We start from the raw sequence: 20,026 nt of genomic DNA, 5'->3' as shown, positions 1-20,026 counted from the left end.
TGGTCTTCAGCAACCCCTGCTTGTCTCCCTGTGTGAAGATCTGGTAGAATTGGTCTTCAGCAACCCCTGCTTGTCTCCCTCTGTGAAGATCTGGTAGGATTGGTCTTCAGCAACCCCTGCTTGTCTCCCTCTGTGAAGATCTGGTAGAATTGGTCTTCAGCAACCCCTGCTTGTCTCCCTGTGTGAAGATCTGGTAGGATTGGTCTTCAGCAACCCATGCTTGTCTCCCTGTGTGAAGATCTGGTAGGATTGGTCTTCAGCAACCCCTGCTTGTCTCCCTGTGTGAAGATCTGGTAGGATTGGTCTTCAGCAACCCCTGCTTGTCTCCCTGTGTGAAGATCTGGTAGGATTGGTCTTCAGCAACCCATGCTTGTCTCCCTGTGTGAAGATCTGGTAGGATTGGTCTTCAGCAACCCCTGCTTGTCTCCCTGTGTGAAGATCTGGTAGAATTGGTCTTCAGCAACCCCTGCTTGTCTCCCTCTGTGAAGATCTGGTAGGATTGGTCTTCAGCAACCCCTGCTTGTCTCCCTGTGTGAAGATCTGGTAGAATTGGTCTTCAGCAACCCCTGCTTGTCTCCCTGTGTGAAGATCTGGTAGGATTGGTCTTCAGCAACCCATGCTTGTCTCCCTGTGTGAAGATCTGGTAGAATTGGTCTTCAGCAACCCCTGCTTGTCTCCCTCTGTGAAGATCTGGTAGGATTGGTCTTCAGCAACCCATGCTTGTCTCCCTCTGTGAAGATCTGGTAGAATTGGTCTTCAGCAACCCCTGCTTGTCTCCCTCTGTGAAGATCTGGTAGGATTGGTCTTCAGCAACCCATGCTTGTCTCCCTCTGTGAAGATCTGGTAGGATTGGTCATCAGCAACCCATGCTTGTCTCCCTGTGTGAAGATCTGGTAGGATTGGTCTTCAGCAACCCATGCTTGTCTCCCTCTGTGAAGATCTGGTAGGATTGGTCATCAGCAACCCATGCTTGTCTCCCTGTGTGAAGATCTGGTAGGATTGGTCTTCAGCAACCCATGCTTGTCTCCCTGTGTGAAGATCTGGTAGGATTGGTCTTCAGCAACCCATGCTTGTCTCCCTGTGTGAAGATCTGGGTTAGAATAGGTCTTCAGCAAACCATGCTTGTCTCCCTGTGTGAAGATCTGGGTTAGAATTGGTCTTCAGCAACCCATGCTTGTTTCCTTGTGTGAAGATCTGGGTTAGAATTGGGTTAGAATTGGTCTTCAGCAACCCATGCTTGTCTCCCTGTGTGAAGATCCTTGTCAGAATAGGTCTTCAGCAACCCATGCTTGTCTCCCTGTGTGAAGATCCGGGTCAGAATAGGTCTTCAGCAACCCATGCTTGTCTCCCTGTGTGAAGATCCGGGTCAGAAAAGGTCTTCAGCAACCAATACTTGCCATAAAAGGCAACTATGCTTATGGTAAGATTCAGTGGTCAGGCTCGCTGACTTGGTTGATACATGTCATCGATCCCAATTGCGTGGATCGATGTTCAGGATGTCAATCACTGGATTGTCTGGTCTAGACTCGATTATTTACAGACCACAGTCATATAGCCCGAATATTGCTGAGTGTGGCGTAAAACAACATCCAAACCAAACCAAACCAAATTGATTGTTGCCTAATGGATGATAAAATTCTTACAAATTCAGAAATTATATGAGAACCGTTTACCTACCGGCACAAACATCCATCAGAAACAGACCTGTTCATTTCTTAGAATATGCCTATGGGTGGTAGGAATTTAAGTTGTGGATTTTAAGAGGTAATTATTTGCAAAAGCATGCCTCTTTATTGATATTTTGACAATTAAAGTGTTCTGGGATGGAATAATACCTATTTGACATAGGGAGTTTTTCATCACTTTAATGATGTTGATTAAAACGGAGTCCATGGTGAAATGGGCCATTATAATGCCAATATTTTCACACATGCCACCAGATCATGCTGAAGAAACATGGATTCTAGAAGAATATCTTGGCCATAAAATGTGCAAATGAGATCCTGGTATCGTCACGCCCCCTGGTAATCAAACTGGATACAAATTGTTTGGAATTAATGAGTGAGAATTAGTCTTGCATATCATTAAAAGACATGCTGGTGCCGAGCAGAACATGCAGCTATCGGAATTGATTCTGTTTCTCACATGCATATACACTGTTTGCTGAATATCTGAAGCAGGTCAGTTCAATTAAAGAATTTCTGTTTCTTTTCTCGGTACTTAAATTCTCATCACCGAGATGAGATAACTATATAGCGACACACCAACGATCTGAGTTCACAATGAAGAGCCAAAAAATAGCAAATGTTTAGCGAACGATTATAGCAGGGATTTCATATAGATTATGATCTGTGTGTAGTGGTGGGTTGGGGGTAATCAGAAACACAGGGATGCTGATGATGTTGCTAGGGTGATGGTGCTTGCAGTCGTGCTGATGTTGCTGTGGTGATGGTAGTAGTAATGTTGCTGGTGGTGATGGCGCTTGTGGTAGCACTGATGTTTCTGTGGTGATGGTGCTTGTAGTAGCGCTGATGTTGCTGTGGTGATGGTAGTAGCAATGTTGTTGCTGGTGATGGCGCTTGTGGAAGCACTGATGTTGCTATGGTGATGGTAGTAGAAATGTTGCTGGTGGTGATGGCACTTGTGGTAGCACTGATGTTGCTATGGTGATGATGCTTGTAGTAGCGCTGATTTTGCTGTGGTGATGGTAGTAGCAATGTTGCTGGTGGTGATGGCGCTTGTGGTAGCACTGATGTTGCTAGGGTGATGGTGCTTGTAGTAGCGCTGATGTTGCTGTGGTGATGATAGTAGTAATGTTGCTGGTGGTGATGGTGCTTGTGGTAGCACTGATGTTGCTAGGGTGATGGTGCTTGTAGTAGCGCTGATGTTGCTGTGGTGATGGTAGTAGCAATGTTGCTTTGATGAAGGTTGCAACAATGTTACTGTGGGGATGGTCGTAACAATGTTACTGTGGTGAAGGTTGTAACAATGTTACTGTGGGGATGGTTGTAACAATGTTACTGTGGGAATGGATGTAACAATGTTGCTTTGATGAAGGTTGTAACACTGTTACTGTGGGGATGGTTGTAACAATGTTACTGTGGGGATGGTTGTAACAATGTTGCTTTGATGAAGGTTGTAACAATGTTACTGTGGGGATGGTTGTAACAATGTTACTGTGGGGATGGTTGTAACAATGTTACTGTGGGGATGGTTGTAACAATGTTGCTTTGATGAAGGTTGTAACAATGTTACTGTGGGGATGGTCGTAACAATGTTACTGTGGGGATGGTTGTAACAATGTTGCTTTGATGAAGGTTGTAACAATGTTACTGTGGGGATGGTTGTAACAATGTTACTGTGGGGATGGTTGTAACAATGTTGCTTTGATGAAGGTTGTAACAATGTTACTGTGGGGATGGTTGTAACAATGTTACTGTGGGGATGGTTGTAACAATGTTGCTGTGGAGATGGATATGATAATGTTGCTGTCGGGATGGTTGTAACACTGTTACTGTGGAGATGGATATAATAATGTTGCTGTCGGGATGGTTGTAACACTGTTACTGTGGGGATGGTTGTAACAATGTTGCTGTGGTGATGGTTGTAACAATGCTGCTGTGGGGATGGTTGTAACAACGTTGCTGTGGTGATGGTTGTAACAATGCTGTTGTGGTGATGGTTGTAACAATGTTACTGTGGTCATGGTTGTAGCAATGTTACTGTGGGGATGCTTGTAACAATGTTACTCAGGGGATGGTTGTAATAATGTTGCTGTGATGTGCTGTTGAAGGTAGCGATTGTGTTGCAGTGGTAGTGATGGCAGTGGCTGTGTTGTAGTGGTAGTGATGGTAGTGGCTGTTGTACTAGTAGTGAGGATAGTGGCTCTGTTGTAGTGATGGCAGTGGCTAGTTGTAGTGGTAGTGATGGCAGTGGCTGTGTTGTAATGGTAGTGATGGCAGTGGCTGTGTTGTAGTGGTAGTGATGGTAGTGGCTGTGTTGTAGTGTTTGTAGTGGCTGTGTTGTAGTGATGGCAGTGGCTGTGTTGTAGTGGTAGTGATGGCAGTGGCTGTGTTGTAGTGTTTGTAGTGGCTGTGTTGTAGTGATGGCAGTGGCTGTGTTATAGTGATGGTAGTGGCTGTGTTGTAGTGGTAGTGATGGCAGTGGCGGTGTTGTAGTGGTAGTGATGGCAGTGGCTGTGTTGTAGTGGTAGTGATGGTAGTGGCTGTGTTGTAGTGGTAGTGATGGCAGTGGCTGTGTTGTAGTGGTAGTGATGGCAGTGACTGTGTTGTAGTGGTAGTGATGCCAGTGGCTGTGTTGTAGTGGTAGTGATGGCAGTGGCTGTGTTGTAGTGGTAGTCGCTGTGTTGTAGTGCTAGTGATGGTAGTGGCTGTGTTGTTGTGGTAGTGATGGCAGTGGCTGTGTTGTAGTGGTAGTCGCTGTGTTGGAGTGGTAGTGATGGCAGTGGCTGTGATGTAGTGGTAGTGATGGCAGTGGCTGTGATGTAGTGGTAGTGATGGCAGTGGCTGTGTTGTAGTGGTAGTGATGGCAGTGGCTGTGTTGTAGTGGTAGTGATGGCAGTGGCTGTGTTGTAGTGATGGCAGTGGCTGTGTTGTAGTGGTGTTAATGATACTGGTTTTGTTCTACAGTTATGTGTTGTAATTGGGACACAGAATCATGCCATGGGAGTTATTGGAAGAGAGATTAATTCTTTTATACTGGTATCCCAAGACATAAAACAAGGAGTGAGTAAGCATTAAGTACTTACTAATCACACTTCAATTGGTACCTGCATCTGCAATTTGATGCCCTCATCAAACGACATCTCAGTACAATCTTGCTACAAGAGATATGTTGACTCGGGGTACACTGTGAAAGAACTGAATTACAGTTGAGTGGAAGGCACCTGTTTTAGTGGGTGGAAAGTAGGCTGGATTTGATTATCTCCCTTGATACATGGCGATAGCATATCAGAGTGCTCCAGTGGTCCAGAGTGCCACGATGGTGTTGAATGTCCTCCATGACATCAGTTAAGTCACGCTCATTTACAACATCTGAGAAGCCTTGAAATCCACCATTGCAGATTGTTTCAGTCAGTACAAGTCAGTTTGTAGTATTCAATAGAAAATTGACATTCACACATAATATGCATGTTATATCAGTATATATTCACTTTATGATCAGTAGGTAAGAAAACTATAAAAACATAATAGTTTACTAAAAAATGACACAAAAATATTATGACGTAAAACCCAACATGTAGTGAATGTCTCTACATCTGTGCTGATATCAGCTGACAATTTGTCATAAAACATTTTATGAACAAAAATAAATAATTTTCAAAAACTTCCAAAAGTTAACATAGACATTCCTAAATAATGTAGAACCTTACAAGCATTAAAATGAATACCCACACGTAGCACATCCTCCAAAGCTTAAAAATTCTAACATGGTAATTAGTTACAACGCGACATTCCTTCACACAAAATTGGGTGGGCAGTCATACGAACATAGAGACAAAAGCATGAGGGAGGTTACCATAATAATCTCGCTTCCTTCCAGTAAAAATCCCAGTCTGTATTAAAGGCTTTGAGTGTTTGTTCCCACTCGTTAACTAGGGGTACAGACCTCTTAAGTGGTTTGCTAATCTCGGAATCTACAGAAACAATGGGATGGCCGTGATTAAAGAAAAAAGTTTGGGGTGACCACCCCTGGCAACGGTCAACGTCTTAGGTATTGTCCTCCACCATTGTAATGCAATGGAAAACTGTTTATCAGACAGTGTGTCTGGTAAATTGATCTATACCGGCATTTGCGTAGTCCTACTGTCACTGTTCGAGGAATGCTGTTAGAATGTATACAGCATTTCAAACATAGTCCCGCTGTCATAAAAGAAATTACAACATTACTGTATCTTCTCTTCCGTCAGACACGATTTTCTTCCCAAGTAAAACCGGCGTTCTCTTTGGGTATTTCATTTCGCACAAGCAGTAAATGCTTTCCAGACAAGTGTGAAAGAAAGAATAGTGTTTTTCTCCACGAACCTGATATAGGAGAGCAACAAATGCATAAATGGCATAGCTCTCATCCATGTTTAACATACCCCTCTCATAGATGAATGTGCAGCCCTCTAGTCTATATCCAACTAAATGAAAGTTCGCAACTATGGTAATGACTGCCGACACATGCAATCTTTTATCATATATCCATGGATCAAAGGTTTGCAAACATTCATGACTTTTAGGAATGTGATTAAAGGGATGATATATATTTAAAGCGTAAACAGGCCATTTATCACCACACTGATTTTAATATTATTTATTTGGAAACAAATGTCTATACATTTCAGTTAGACAAGATGGTTTATTTTATTGAGTGTAGTGTATTTTGTTTTAGTGATTTTCTCAATTAATAAACAGCAGCAGTGTAAAAAATGAAAAAAATAATCCTTCTTGAGCAGGGTTTATAATGAAGTTTCTATTGAATTTTAAACCTGTGCTGTGTCTCCGGCATGTTTGAGAAATGTTATTTTGACTTGACCTAGTAGATACTTTATCATTGCAGCAAAAAATAGTTATAAAATTCTCCATTATGTCCTGAAAAAGCCCTTACAAGATAGAAATTGCCGCACTCTAACTACATTTCTATATTTGAATTTCTCGGTAAAAAACATTGGATAGAATTGAAATAGATTTGTGTGCGAGTACAACAGTGTTGAGTTTGCGGGATAAGCTGGAGACTTTGATTGGTGGACAATTACAGCTTCCCAGCGACCATTGTACTCCATTAAGCACTGTCTATTTTCCTAGACCATTGTGTGACCATATCGCAACGGAACACGCAGATATTTTCGTAATTTGGTTAGCTTTTGGCAGGCACTCTGCACAAGGAAGAATGGATTAGATGCCCGACACTTACGACTGGACAAAGCACTCCGAACAAACGAAGGAAGCCCTCGGATCAGACAATCTTCATATTTCATGTTGGACGAAAATACTGATTGTCACCCATGACAGATGATAAACTAATTCCTGACAGCTACTGTCAAGTTAAAGCAAATTTGCAGCAAGGATGGATTTTTCACACATTGAGTGTCGGAATCTGTAAAATTACGAAGAATTGGCGAATACTTGTATTCAACAGGCATCCCTGCAGTGATTGTTATGAGGGTTATGAGACGGCGAGATTAGATTGCCAACAATTACTACGTAATCAAGTAATCTCATTAATTAAACATTCTGACTGACAATGAACTCAATGAATGTCAAAACAAGGAATGGAATAATGTGACAAACTTTCTATTAGGTTTGAGTGATTTCAGAATGATGGGAGAAAACTGCATGTAAATATGACTGCTAGTGACATACTATTCTCCTATCAACTGCTTAGCTATTAAATCATCTAGAGAATAACACAAAGCCAATTGAGATGCAATTCCCAGCGGAATAATATTTCCCTGACAACCTTATTCACATCATTCAAACGTCTCAGGAAGTTCACATGCTGTTGCATGAACACATTAGAATGTGTAGAAAATGATCATGGATACTTGTCTAATGAAGAGTAAAATTAAATGTGAATGAAAATATAACTGATAGTCGTTTTTTGTTCCTCATTTTTTTGTTCATGCAAAATTAATGTGGTGACCAAACTTTTCTTTTCCTTTAGTATTGTATAGAAAATGCATATTACTGTTCATTTGTCCTAGAACTGACTACATCGCCATCGCACTGAAATCTGCATTGAGTTGTCTGCCCTTGTAAATCACAGGACTATCAGGAAAGGGCCTGATTTGTTGCCAATCAATGGTGAACGTGTTTAATTAAGCCAAAAACTATTTTAAATTCTTTTGCAAAATATAAAATAAGCTACAAATATATTGTGATTGTTCACTAAAAATATGCTTTCAGGAAATTTGTTTGTATTTTAGTTTTGTCTTTATTTCAAGAGGCCTGTTTAAGAAATTAATCCAAATCAAGAATGGATTAAGGCTTAGTAACTTTTATTTGATCTTTAACAGGGATCATAATCATTCATCATAAGTATCACTGTGATGTGTAAAACATCCATCCATCCATCCATCCATCCATCCATTCATTCATTCACCAACAACTATAACTGTGTATAGCAACCCCTCTATCCTTTGCAGAAAAGAATTATTCAATTAGATTACAAATGATATAAAATGATGTTGGTTGTTAGAAGTCACGGTACTACTTGTTATGCAAGAAGGCCCTGATTTCATAATATTAATATTAATTTGCCACTTCTTTATATCAATCAAACAAAAATCTTAACATTTTTGTCCAGCGTAATTTTATACATAACCAAGTCGAGCAGAAACTTCTCTCATACATTTGACAGATTTATCATTGATGTTTCAAAAACATGTAAAAGGAATTTCACAAATCTGCCTCAGTGGATACAAAATCTTTCTTAAATAAAACAACTTCAACAGTGATGAGGAAGCCAAAAACATTGTAATGGGCAACAATAATTTCTCCGGTTAGTCCAATCATGTAGCCAAGGATGATTAAATGCTCTAATAACATACTCTCTCTCAAAGCAAGCATTACAAGAGATTTTCTATCAATGCTGATTATTTCTTTATTTTGCATTTAAACACTACATCAGATTTTCAATTTAGCATCGGCATGCCAAGGAAGCACATCTGAGAACGAGCTTCATTCATGCAGAAAAACCTACCCAGGGCCAGTTCCATCAAAACCAGGTTTACGCAAAATACAAATTATGACAGTTATAGTGCTAGTCTGAGTAATATTAGCAATAAGTTGCACTATTGAGTTTCCTCAAGGAGTCAGTGAGTTCAGTACGTTCTGCTACAGAGCTGCAGGAAGGCTTGGTCCATTCTCTTGGTACAGAGATATGGCACTCAACCATGAATATTAAGTTCTTGCATGAGGCCTCAAAGGATTTCCTGTGTAAGATAAACACCCTGCTACTCCCCATGTGATCCTCATGTTGAGATGCGAAACACAAATTATTCTAACATATTTTTTAGAAATATACGATGAAGTTACTAACCAGTATTTGATTGGCATTTTAGAAAGTTGGTTATGGAAGAAGTTAAGAGATTTCACATCGCTTGAGATTTGTTTGTCAACATGAATCCTCATGGAGATCATACCGACCTGTACAAAATGTCGTGATATTACACGTACCGTAATAACGGTATACATGCAGCCAGGGAGTGTGTGATCAACACGTTTTTTAAGCAAAAACTAACATCAACACATTGGAAAAGTAAAGGTGACTGTGTATTCTAAATAAAAGTGACTAAACCCTTTCCATATTCACAAGAAATCTCTGCCAAAATCAGAGTTCATTCTACGATTCTAGGGGTGACTATTGGTCTGGAAATCACTATTGCGATAACTATTGATATTGAAAGAAACTATTGCGAAAAAACTATTGATATTGCAAGCAACTATTGCGATAAATGTTGATAGTTTTCAGTGTATCATTTTAGATGGATTTTACAGTTGAGTTAAACCTTGGAACTGAAGTTTCCTTTGGATGTGATAACCATAACAACAAATAAAGAGTAAAGTTTGAGATATGACTGATTTTTTTTTTCTTTACCCTAATAATTTAAGAAAAAGAAACTTCCACATTACCATGTGTAAATTACTACCACTCATGATCAAAAGGAAAACAAATTTGAACAGCATTTGACTCAATAGCATGATATGGTAAATACAACTGAAACTATCGATATTCCTAACTGAAATCGATATTATTGATCGGAAACTGATTCAACAATCGACTGATTGACTTGAAGTGCTTACCAATAGCAATATATCGATATTTCCATTTATCGTGACACCCCTATTTGATTCTGACTGTGTCATGAGCAAGTGTTCATGAATCACTATCAAATAGCAATGACACCCGGTGTTCACGACAACACTAACACTACACTAACATCACTATTTCTAACAAGTGTAGTTTCACCAATTTTTTACAAACAAAAAATAAAGACAGACATGAATATCACAGATTTCTACTATTTAACCAGGAAAAGAGGTCAGTAGAGTAGCCCAGTTGTTGAAGTGTTGGCTCTTGGTGACAAAGCCCTGGGTTTGATTCCTACATGGGTTCAGCGTATGAAGCCCCGTGTCCCAATTCTCAAACTGTTTGTGTTGCTAAAAGTGGCAAAATGACATTCATAGGGAAAACAAGATGACTTGCAGTCGAAACAACATTTCTCATCACCAAAGTTTAAGTCCAAAGGATATGACTAGGGACACACCTGGACCTACTCAGAGGCTGATATCTTGCGCCAAGTCTGCAGCCAGTGTCAGGACAAATTCCCACCTTGGAATTACAGACTTTCCATTTCATGTATGTATATTAACCAATGGTTGATTTTGTAAAGGTGCAATCTCATAAAAATCAGATCTCAGTTCTCGCTACCGACCAATTGAATGACCAATCAGAAGGCAGCTTTCTCGTGCTTTACGGCACTAATTTCAAATTGGCGACTACGCTTCGAAACATATTTTGACAAATTATCGATTACAAATTTGAAACCTGAACAAAAGAACATTCTGGAATGGCTAATAGATAGTCTACATTGTATGAATTCAGTCCTTAAACCCGTTCGGAGTTAAAGTTTTCGAGGTTGCATGATTAGAAATCACATTCCGACAGTCACTTTCATGATCTGGTAAGCGATGCTCTGACTGGTCGGATGAAAGGTCATTCTGACATGACCCCTATTGGGATGTCCTCAGATCTTTGTTTAGCGGTAGCGAGAACTGAGGTCTGATTTTAATGAGATTGGTAGAGGTGACTTGTTCACTGAAACCTGGACCAATAAAGAGGACATTTAGGGTTTAGTGACAATTTTTACACTACTGCATTGTGTGCAATTTTAAAATACCTTTTAATTTGCGAAAATAAAAACTTTGACAAATATCCAAATTTTGAAAATTTGATGAATTTTTCCAAGTTTGCCTACAAGGGCACTTATTAATCCCAGATACATGCCTACATATCACATGTCTGTTTAATATATTTTAAAAGTAAATATTGAAATACTACAAAACAATGCTGAAACACTAAACAATCTACAGCTTACCCCATTTTCCAGTACTGGTAGGTTGGATACAATCTGTCATTGTACAACTACTAACAAAAAAACTCTTCACCTACATTGACCAAAAAAACGTAAACCTCTTAGGCCAGTGCCACATGGAGTATTTTAATCATGAACCCTTCAAGACTAAAATGGGAGTTCCTCTCCTACTTACACACGTTAACAATAGCATGTAGACACAATTAAACCAGTTCTTTTTGCCAGCTGTTGTTTGTGGTAAGTATGTCATTAATAATATGTCTTAAGGACAGTATTACTGCTACAAGGCAAAAACTCCAGACGCGATGTCAATATCGTTAAGCAGTGATTAAATCAAGTGATTTGTCGGCTGGCTGACAGGGAGTGAAACTTATTCCCACAATGCATTGCTGTTGTATGCCAATGCCGTGTCAAGAGAGGCTCCTTTTATAAAAAAATTCATATACTACTCAAAAAAGTTAAGGGCCATACGACTTTTTCATATTACTATAGTTTATCTGTCGTGCCATGACACATTAACTATACTAATATGAAGAATTATTCCATGAAAGAAGGTCCTTCATATTACTATAGTTAATCTGTCATGACAAATTAACTATAGTAATATGAAAGAATCATGAGGTCCCTAAATTTCTTTGACTTGTATATGCCATATAACCATAGTAATATGAAAATTATTGGGTGGTCCATGACAAATTAACCATAGTAATATAAAAATTATTAGGTAGTCCATGACAGATTAACCATAGTAATATAAAAATTATTAGGTAGTCCATGACAGATTAACCATAGTAATATGAAAATTATTGGGTGGTCCATGACAGATTAACCATAGTAATATGAAAATTATTGGGTGGTTCATGACAGATTAACCATAGTAATATGAAAATTATCGGGTGCTCCATGACAGATTTACCATAGTAATATGAAAATTATTGGGTGGTTCATGACAGATTAACCATAGTAATATGAAAATTATTGGGTGGTTCATGACAGATTAACCATGGTAATATGAAAATTATTGGGTGGTCCATGACAGATTAACCATAGTAATATGAAAATTATTGGGTGGTCCATGACAGATTTACCATAGTAATATGAAAATTATTGGGTGGTTCATGACAGATTAATCACAGTAATATGAAAATTATTGGGTGGTCCATGACAGATTAACCATTGTAATTAATATGAAACTTATTGGGTGGACCATGACAGATTAACCATTGTAATTAATATGAAAATTATTTGGTGGTCCATGACAGATTAACCATAGTAATATGAAAATTATTGGGTGCTCCATGACAGATTAACCATAGTAATATGAAAATTATTGGGTGATCAATGACAGATTAACCATAGTAATATGAAAATTATTGGGTGGTCAATGACAGATTAACCATTGTAATTAATATGAAACTTATTGGGTGGTCAATGACAGATTAACCATAGTAATATGAAAATTATTGGGTGGTCCATGACAGATTAACCATTGTAATTAATATGAAACTTATTGGGTGCTCCAAGACAGATTAACCATAGTAATATGAAAATTATTGGGTGGTCCATGACAGATTAACCATAGTAATATGAAAGAACCGGGTGACCCTTAACCTTTTTTCAGGCATATATGAAATATAAAATGATATTTTGGAAACTTTCTCAAATTTGGAAATTGTTGAAAGACTGATACATCATGTTAAATTTATAACATCTGACTTAAACAAGTGTGAAAATCCCCTACTTAAGGGTATCTGTTGAACAGAATGAGCAAGTTAAAATAGAACACAGCATCAGCAATATCTCAACCCTTCACCATGGTGTGGTTCAATGCTCACACTATCAGTCACTGGTTTCCCTGTTTGGGGCCCGACCAATACTGGGCTACAGGATCCTGTTACAACAGTGCTTGGGTTCTCCCGGGGAACAATTCCAGCAGAATAGATTCCCAACAACCTAGGCCGGTCATCAGAGGCGACCAAATGGATTAGGAGATGCTCTCACAATCCTAGTAGTGATTTTAGGTTAGAATAGATCCCCAGAAACCTAGGCTGGTCATCAGAGGCGACCAAATGGATTAGGAGATGCTCTCACAATCCTAGTAGTGATTTTAGGTTAGAATAGATCCCCAGAAACCTAGGCTGGTCATCAGAGGCGACCAAATGGATTAGGAGATGCTCTCACAATCCTAGTAGTGATTTTAGGTTAGAATAGATCCCCAGAAACCTAGGCTGGTCATCAGAGGCGACCAAATGGATTAGGAGATGTTCTCACAATCCTAGTAGTGATTTTAGGTTAGAATAGATCCCCAGAAACCTAGGCTGGTCGTCAGAGGCGACCAAATGGATCAGGAGATGCTCTCACAATCCTAGTAGTGATTTTAGGTTAGAATAGATCCCCAGAAACCTAGGCTGGTCATCAGAGGCGACCAAATGGATTAGGAGATGCTCTCACAATCCTAGTGGTGATTTTAGGTAAGAATAGATCCCCAGAAACCTAGGCTGGTCGTCAGAGGCGACCAAATGGATCAGGAGATGCTCTCACAATCCTAGTAGTGATTTTAGGTTAGAATAGATCCCCAGAAACCTAGGCTGGTCGTAAAAGGCAACCAAATGGATCAGGAGATGCTCTCACAATCCCAGTGGTGATTTTAGGTAAGAATAGATCCCCAGAAACCTAGGCTGGTCGTAAAAGGCAACTAAATGGACCAGTTGGTCAGGGGCTTGAAATGCATGTATCATCACACCAGACTGCATGGATATCTGTTCATGATATCAATCACTGGATCGTCTGGTCCAGATTATCTTGGTGTTTTCTGGGGGGATATTAGAAGGAGTGTTTGGTAGTGAGTTAGGCAGGTAAAATATGATAATTGACTTATTATGGCTTTAAATACACATGGCCATAATATACTGTTACCATCATGTTAAAGTCTGCTCACTAATGCTTATGGAATGGTTCCTTATTATTACCAATATTCCCCATATCAGACCCTATTATGAGAGGATTTCACTGCCGACTAAAAACAACTCTGTCACTTAATTTGCCTGTTTTTTTCCTTTTCTCCAGCAAGCCACTAAGTATCAATCTCGTGCTTGAAGGTGTGATGCGTCTCACCATTTATTCCGACAGTACAAAAAACTTGAACTTCCTCATCTCTTGAGTAGGTCTTACTTCTTATATATTGGCATAAATATTTTTTATGTCACTTCTCCAAGACACAACTGCTTTTTCTGACAGATTTATGAGTGAGTGGGTAAGTGAGTATGATTTTACGCCCTTCTTAGCAATATTCCAGCAATATGACAGGGGGGAACACCTGACATTGTACCTATGTTGGGGATCAAACCAGGACCTCTGGCATGACAAGCAAACACAGTATTATGAGGATCGACAACAAAATATTCAGAATACTGAACTTTTCTCAGTGAGCAATTACTTCTTCTTTTGAAAAACCTGATGAAAAGAAAGAGATTTTTTCATAAAAATCCACCTCCCAAAGAATAGTGAGTGAGTGAGTTGGGTTTAAAGCCGCTTTTAACAGTATTCCAGTTATATCGCGGCGTGCCAGCTTAATGTGGGAGGAAAGCCCGAAGTGATGCAGGTCTCAGACGTTTACCACTTCGGTGAAACCCACGAGCAAAGGTATGGTGCTGACAAACCTAGAAACATAATCGGGGCAAACCGGGATTCGAACCCACAACCATAGGTTTCTGGCATGCCCAAGGGACGCAACTCTGCACAGCACCTTAGACGACGGGGCCACCCATGCCCCCCCCAAGAATATCCAATGGTCTGTCTCATACTTGACCAAGAGAAGTTTAACCATATTTCGGACGGGTTGCTTCGGGGCTGTTTTGTATATCATGCAAGCATCTAGATTAGGAAAACTGATACAAAAGTGATGTATAAAATAAATGTAACAATTTTCAAACAAAAAATGTGTAATTCTTTCATTTTTCAGATTTCTCTTCAATTCTACACCTTATTATAAAGGTGCCCTTAAATCAATGACAATCTGTAAAAAATAAATATTTGATATTTCATATTAATCTTAAATTTTACTTTTTCTTATAAAGGTGCCCTTGAAACAATGACAATCCGTATAAAATAAATATTTCAGATTTCAGATTTATCCTAAATTTGACACTTTATTATAAAGGTGCCCTTGAAACAATGACAGGCTGCGTAAAAATACATAGTTCATATTTATCTTTAATTTTTCTCCTTATTTTAAAGGTGTCCTTGAAACTATGAGAGTCTGTAGAAAATAAACATATGAGACTTCCTGGTTTACAGGTCAGGTAGACTGTCGTTGCCAATTCAGGTAACTCCACGAACACTAACATCAAATTACATATCTCAACAGGCCCTGTCAGAAGGAAGGATTATGTAATGGTATTCCTTCTTGCGTTTTTCTATTTCAATGTCTTGATTATGATTGTGTCTGATGACAGCGTTCCAACACACAGGTGTGTTAAGACAATAATGCCACTCTGATGTTCATACCCAGACAGGCTGAATTACAACAGCATTATTTTAGAAAGCTGAAATAAGTGATGAAATTTTCACTGTCTTTCTGCCATAACAATTTTAAACATTTCAAAGTGTATTATCCATTTTGCATAGACCTGAATGTCACACATTTATAATATTGTTTGAAAAGTTTTGATCAAATTGATGGTGTTATTCTAGCAAAGATTCTGTACGTCACAAATGTTTTGTCTCTTTACGAGTATTGTATCATGAGGCAGTATCGATACACAATGATGAGTGTATATTTAATCACATAATTTTACACAAACTCGAAATAAAAAGCAGTTTCTAATTTATCACATATTAACTTAATTGCTAATAAGAACATTATCAAATCTACTAAAATTATTTATCACAGTTTATTAAACTTTATAAAGTATAATAATGCTGACTAAACAAAGTTATTTGGTTTTTAACACCAAAACAGCACATTTTATTTTGAATACTGTGTTTTAAAATGTTAGACAAGAATCAAGCTGAAATAAAATCCAAGATGGCTGACTTCTGAATGTATTACAACAAACTACTGACCTTCAACTAATTCTAACTGTCCTTCCAACAATCATGGAAACCGGGGTTAACACTATTTTAAATATTATGACAATATGCTGAATAAAACTTGCACAAAACTCCAAAACTCATTCCTCTTGAGAAATTAAACAATTTGAGTTCTCATTTCGGAAAAATCTTGAAACAACCATACAATCATCTGTAATGTAAAATTATGATCTGTTCGTTATTGATTTTTGCATTTAAAGATGCCTTCTCGAACATCTAGATCCAGATAAAGATCCAGAGAATGAATAAAGAACTCTAACAGTGTCCAAATAAGGACACATAGGTTCCCTTCTCGAGACCTGACATAAAAGTTAAATGTGCGCACTCTTTGATTTGACGAAATGTCTTTCAACATTGGACTTCTTCGGTTGCAATTATTATTTAGAATGGATTTGAATACCGGATATGTATTCTTTCAACTTGTCATGTGACAATCAAAATCCACTAATGGCGGACCAAGAAAATCATGGTCAGTTAAGTAATCTAAATGCCATCACAGAGAGCCCAAAGGCTCATTATACCACAAGATTGAGTTTTTATCTGAGCGTGAAACAACAAATTTTGTTTTCGCGAAAAAACTCTATGGAGCTCATCAACGGCAAGTCAGCCTACATGCAACATCAGCAAACGATAAATGTTAAATTGAAAGCCATTTGTCGGAGAAACATAGGTCCACTCGCAAAGAAATACTAAAATCATTCTCAAATGAACGTTGACAATAGCTTCAAACAAAATAAGCTAAGACGGTCTGGATACCATGTCTGTCAAGACATCCAGTCAAGTTGCTTAATCAAAATGGGTTCCCTCGATAACAACCTTAAGCATTGAAAAATACACAGGTTATTGCTTTGTGCCCTAGCCTAATCCCTGCTAATATGGTAAACTTCGCTAAAAGGATCGAGTTAATAAGCCATGAATGTTTTAATGGCTAGCAGATTCTTTTTGTATTGGACAAATGTTGTTTTCTCCGCAAGAAGAACCAAAGATTTTGAACTTGATTTGAGAAAAAGATGGCAAAACTTTTCTTTAATTTTGTTGCAATTCCTGGTGACTGGGCTTGACAGGTTTCCATGGTAACAGCACAAGGACCAGAAAAATCTGTTAAGTGTGAAGACATGTGAAGTTTTGACATCAATTGATTCCAATAGAAAGGAAATGAACCCCATCATAAAAGAGAAAACTCACCGCAGAGGTTCTCATGGAGTAGACGGTCGCACAACCTGGTACCCACGGCCACTCTGGCTTTGTTTCCTTCTGATTGTGACCTGTTCAATTAAAATTGAATGCTTCAGTAATAAGTGCCACTGAATGGAAGTATAGTCGCCTCTGTTCACTTAAGAGCTTTGCCAGCCGAGTAAAAGGTCGAATTTGACCACGATCTTGCTCAAAGTTGACAAAAATTCTGGGGCTATTTTTAGCTGTTATGATCCACGAACAAATGGAAAATGCGCTCTTCTTGAAGTAATTTGTGTTGATTTTAATAAATTACATACACGGGAAACAATAAAGTAGATAAGGTTTGGCTTGAGAATCGGAGAATTTGTCTGTGAAAGCCCTGTGGGTTTATTGCATGGCGCAAGCCAGAAAGGAGCAGAGTGGTTAATTAAAACCTACAGAAGCACTTCATAAACACCAAGTGCTTTTTGTCATCTGACGCAGGAATTAGACGGGTATGGAAATTTCAGAATGTGCAAGAATTGCCGCTTGACATGCTAGAGAGGGGCATTGATTTCTTGAGCCATTATAGGTGCATCTCTGCCACCGATGGTGAAACCTACAGGAACGAAAGCTCTAATCCACTCTGAATAATAACAGATTAGTGGCCATTGTCTGCAGCAGGGGTATTGGCAGCTCGGAGCGGGCGGCCGATGGAATCCATACATGCCCCTGGGTTACGCTGGGGTGAAATACAGTCCAACAATGAAAGAAAAAGGGCTATTGATTTATCTTTTTCTCCCAAAGCTCTGATGCAAATGTGCATTATTACTGCAAAAATCAATCAACCACAATGCTAAATCCAGCCCAAATGCATCCCTTGTCATAGTGTTCATCAACTTCAGATCAATTTGGCCCAAAATTTCCCCAACTCCAAATTATTACAGATAATAGATGCCAACAGAACCAAAGATTTTTGTTCAATTTTCTTCCCATGGCCGAATTTGTCTTTGAGCGGTGAGATCGAGCGTGCAAAAGATTTATAGGAATTGTGTCAACTTGTGAGAAATATCAAACCAATGGCATGACACCTATTATAGTTTATTATAGATTTTTCACTTCGCCATCTCTGAACTGGACCTCTGGGCTTAACTACAGCCACAAACAATCTTACATTGCGATGAGTCCTCAGTCAGTAATTTGTATCTATAAAATGAGCAAGATGCAATTAATAACTTTCATGCTTTTATCAAAGAATCTTTACAAATCTTTTATTATCTCAAAACAGATTAAACGCTTGAGAGACCAATGAGTAGGGTTTGGTTTAGGTCCGCTTGATACAATATTATGATCTATATATTGACGCGTTTTTGTCCCGCACGGAGAGATTCATCTTCATACAAGTCAACAGTCATTATTTCACACAGCTTCCTTGATATTGTTGCCTTATTACGCTCTTAATTTGGAATTTTCGTCTGAAGGATCTTAAAGAAAATTGTTTTCTGATAAGTTTCAGCTTCACACTCTGCACTCGAAGTACTCCCTCATTTTAACTCTTTGTACTCGCCACATCCAAACAAACAACGTAAGTTCAATCCAGTAACATACTTGTTTGATTGCCTATTAGAAATTGCATTATTGATCGATTTTGGGAAGTTTTCATATAGGCTTGTTACCCTTGTGAGCCATCTGATGTCCTCTTGGGTGAAGGTCAGAGGTCCTTTTCACTGTCAAAACTACAGGGTTCAAGAACCTGACCACCCTTTCATTTTGTCTGTTCCTATCACAAGCGTGGTTGCTAGGGGCCTGTTCTAACCCGGAATCCTGGACAGGAGACCAGCATCGGTTGCCAGGGACCTGTTCTAACCCGGAATCCTGGACAGGAGACCAGCATTGGTTGCTAGGGACCTGTTCTAACCCGGAATCCCGGACAGGAGACCAGCATTGGTTGCTAGGGACGTGTTCTAACTCCCCACAGGGAGATCAGCATTCGTAGCTGGGGACCTTTTCTAAACTGGAATCCCAACGGGGAGACCACCACACATTGTTGGAGACCTTTTCTAACTCGGAATGCCAATGAGGAGGCCACAGGGGACTTTATCTGCCCCAGAATCCCCATTGGGAAATATCTTAGGATACACGGAACCTTATCTGCCTCAGAATCCCCACAGAGACACCAGCCTAGGATACAGGGGACCCTATCTGCCCCTGAATCCTCACAGGGAAACCAGCGAAGGATACAGGGGACCCTATCCGCCCCTGAATCCCCACAGGGAATCCAGCTTAGGATACAGAGAACCTTATCTGCCCAGAATCCCCACAGGGAGACCAGCATAGGATACAGAGAATCTTTTCTGCCCAGAATCCCCACAGGGAGACCAGCTTAGGATACAGAGAACCTTATCTGCCCAGAATCCCCACAGGGAGACCACTGCCCAGAATCCCCACAGGGAGACCAGCATAGGATACAGAGAACCTTATCTGCCCAGAATCCCCATAGGGAGACCAGCATAGGATACAGAGAACCTTATCTGCCCAGATTTTCCATAGGGATACAGGGAACCTTATCTGCTCCAGAATCCCCACAGGGAGACCAGATTAGGATACAGGGAACCTTATCTGCTCCAGAATCCCAACAGGGAGACCAGCTTAGGATACAGGGCACCTTATCTGCCCAGA

General features: G+C 39.4%; 1 protein-coding gene across 5 annotated transcripts in view; it reads right to left on the bottom strand.

The window, feature by feature from the left end:
- Positions 1-20,026, bottom strand: part of LOC139466724 (transcription factor SOX-13-like) — a 247,890-nt gene that overhangs the window by 177,813 nt on the left and 50,051 nt on the right. For 4 of the 5 annotated variants that reach the window (XM_071248378.1, XM_071248381.1, XM_071248379.1 and 1 more), the window contains exon 2: positions 17,378-17,457. The exons of the other annotated variant lie outside the window; for it this stretch is intronic. The gene's annotated coding sequence lies outside the window, so the exon portion shown is untranslated. The remainder of the gene's footprint in view (positions 1-17,377; positions 17,458-20,026) is intronic. 5 annotated transcript variants of the gene reach the window in all.

Source organism: Haliotis cracherodii, unplaced genomic scaffold (genome assembly GCF_022045235.1).
Source record: "Haliotis cracherodii isolate W230 unplaced genomic scaffold, xgHalCrac1.p SCAF_19, whole genome shotgun sequence".
NCBI classification, from domain to species: Eukaryota; Metazoa; Mollusca; class Gastropoda; order Lepetellida; family Haliotidae; genus Haliotis; species Haliotis cracherodii.
This window is presented reverse-complemented; position numbering and strand designations above follow the sequence as displayed.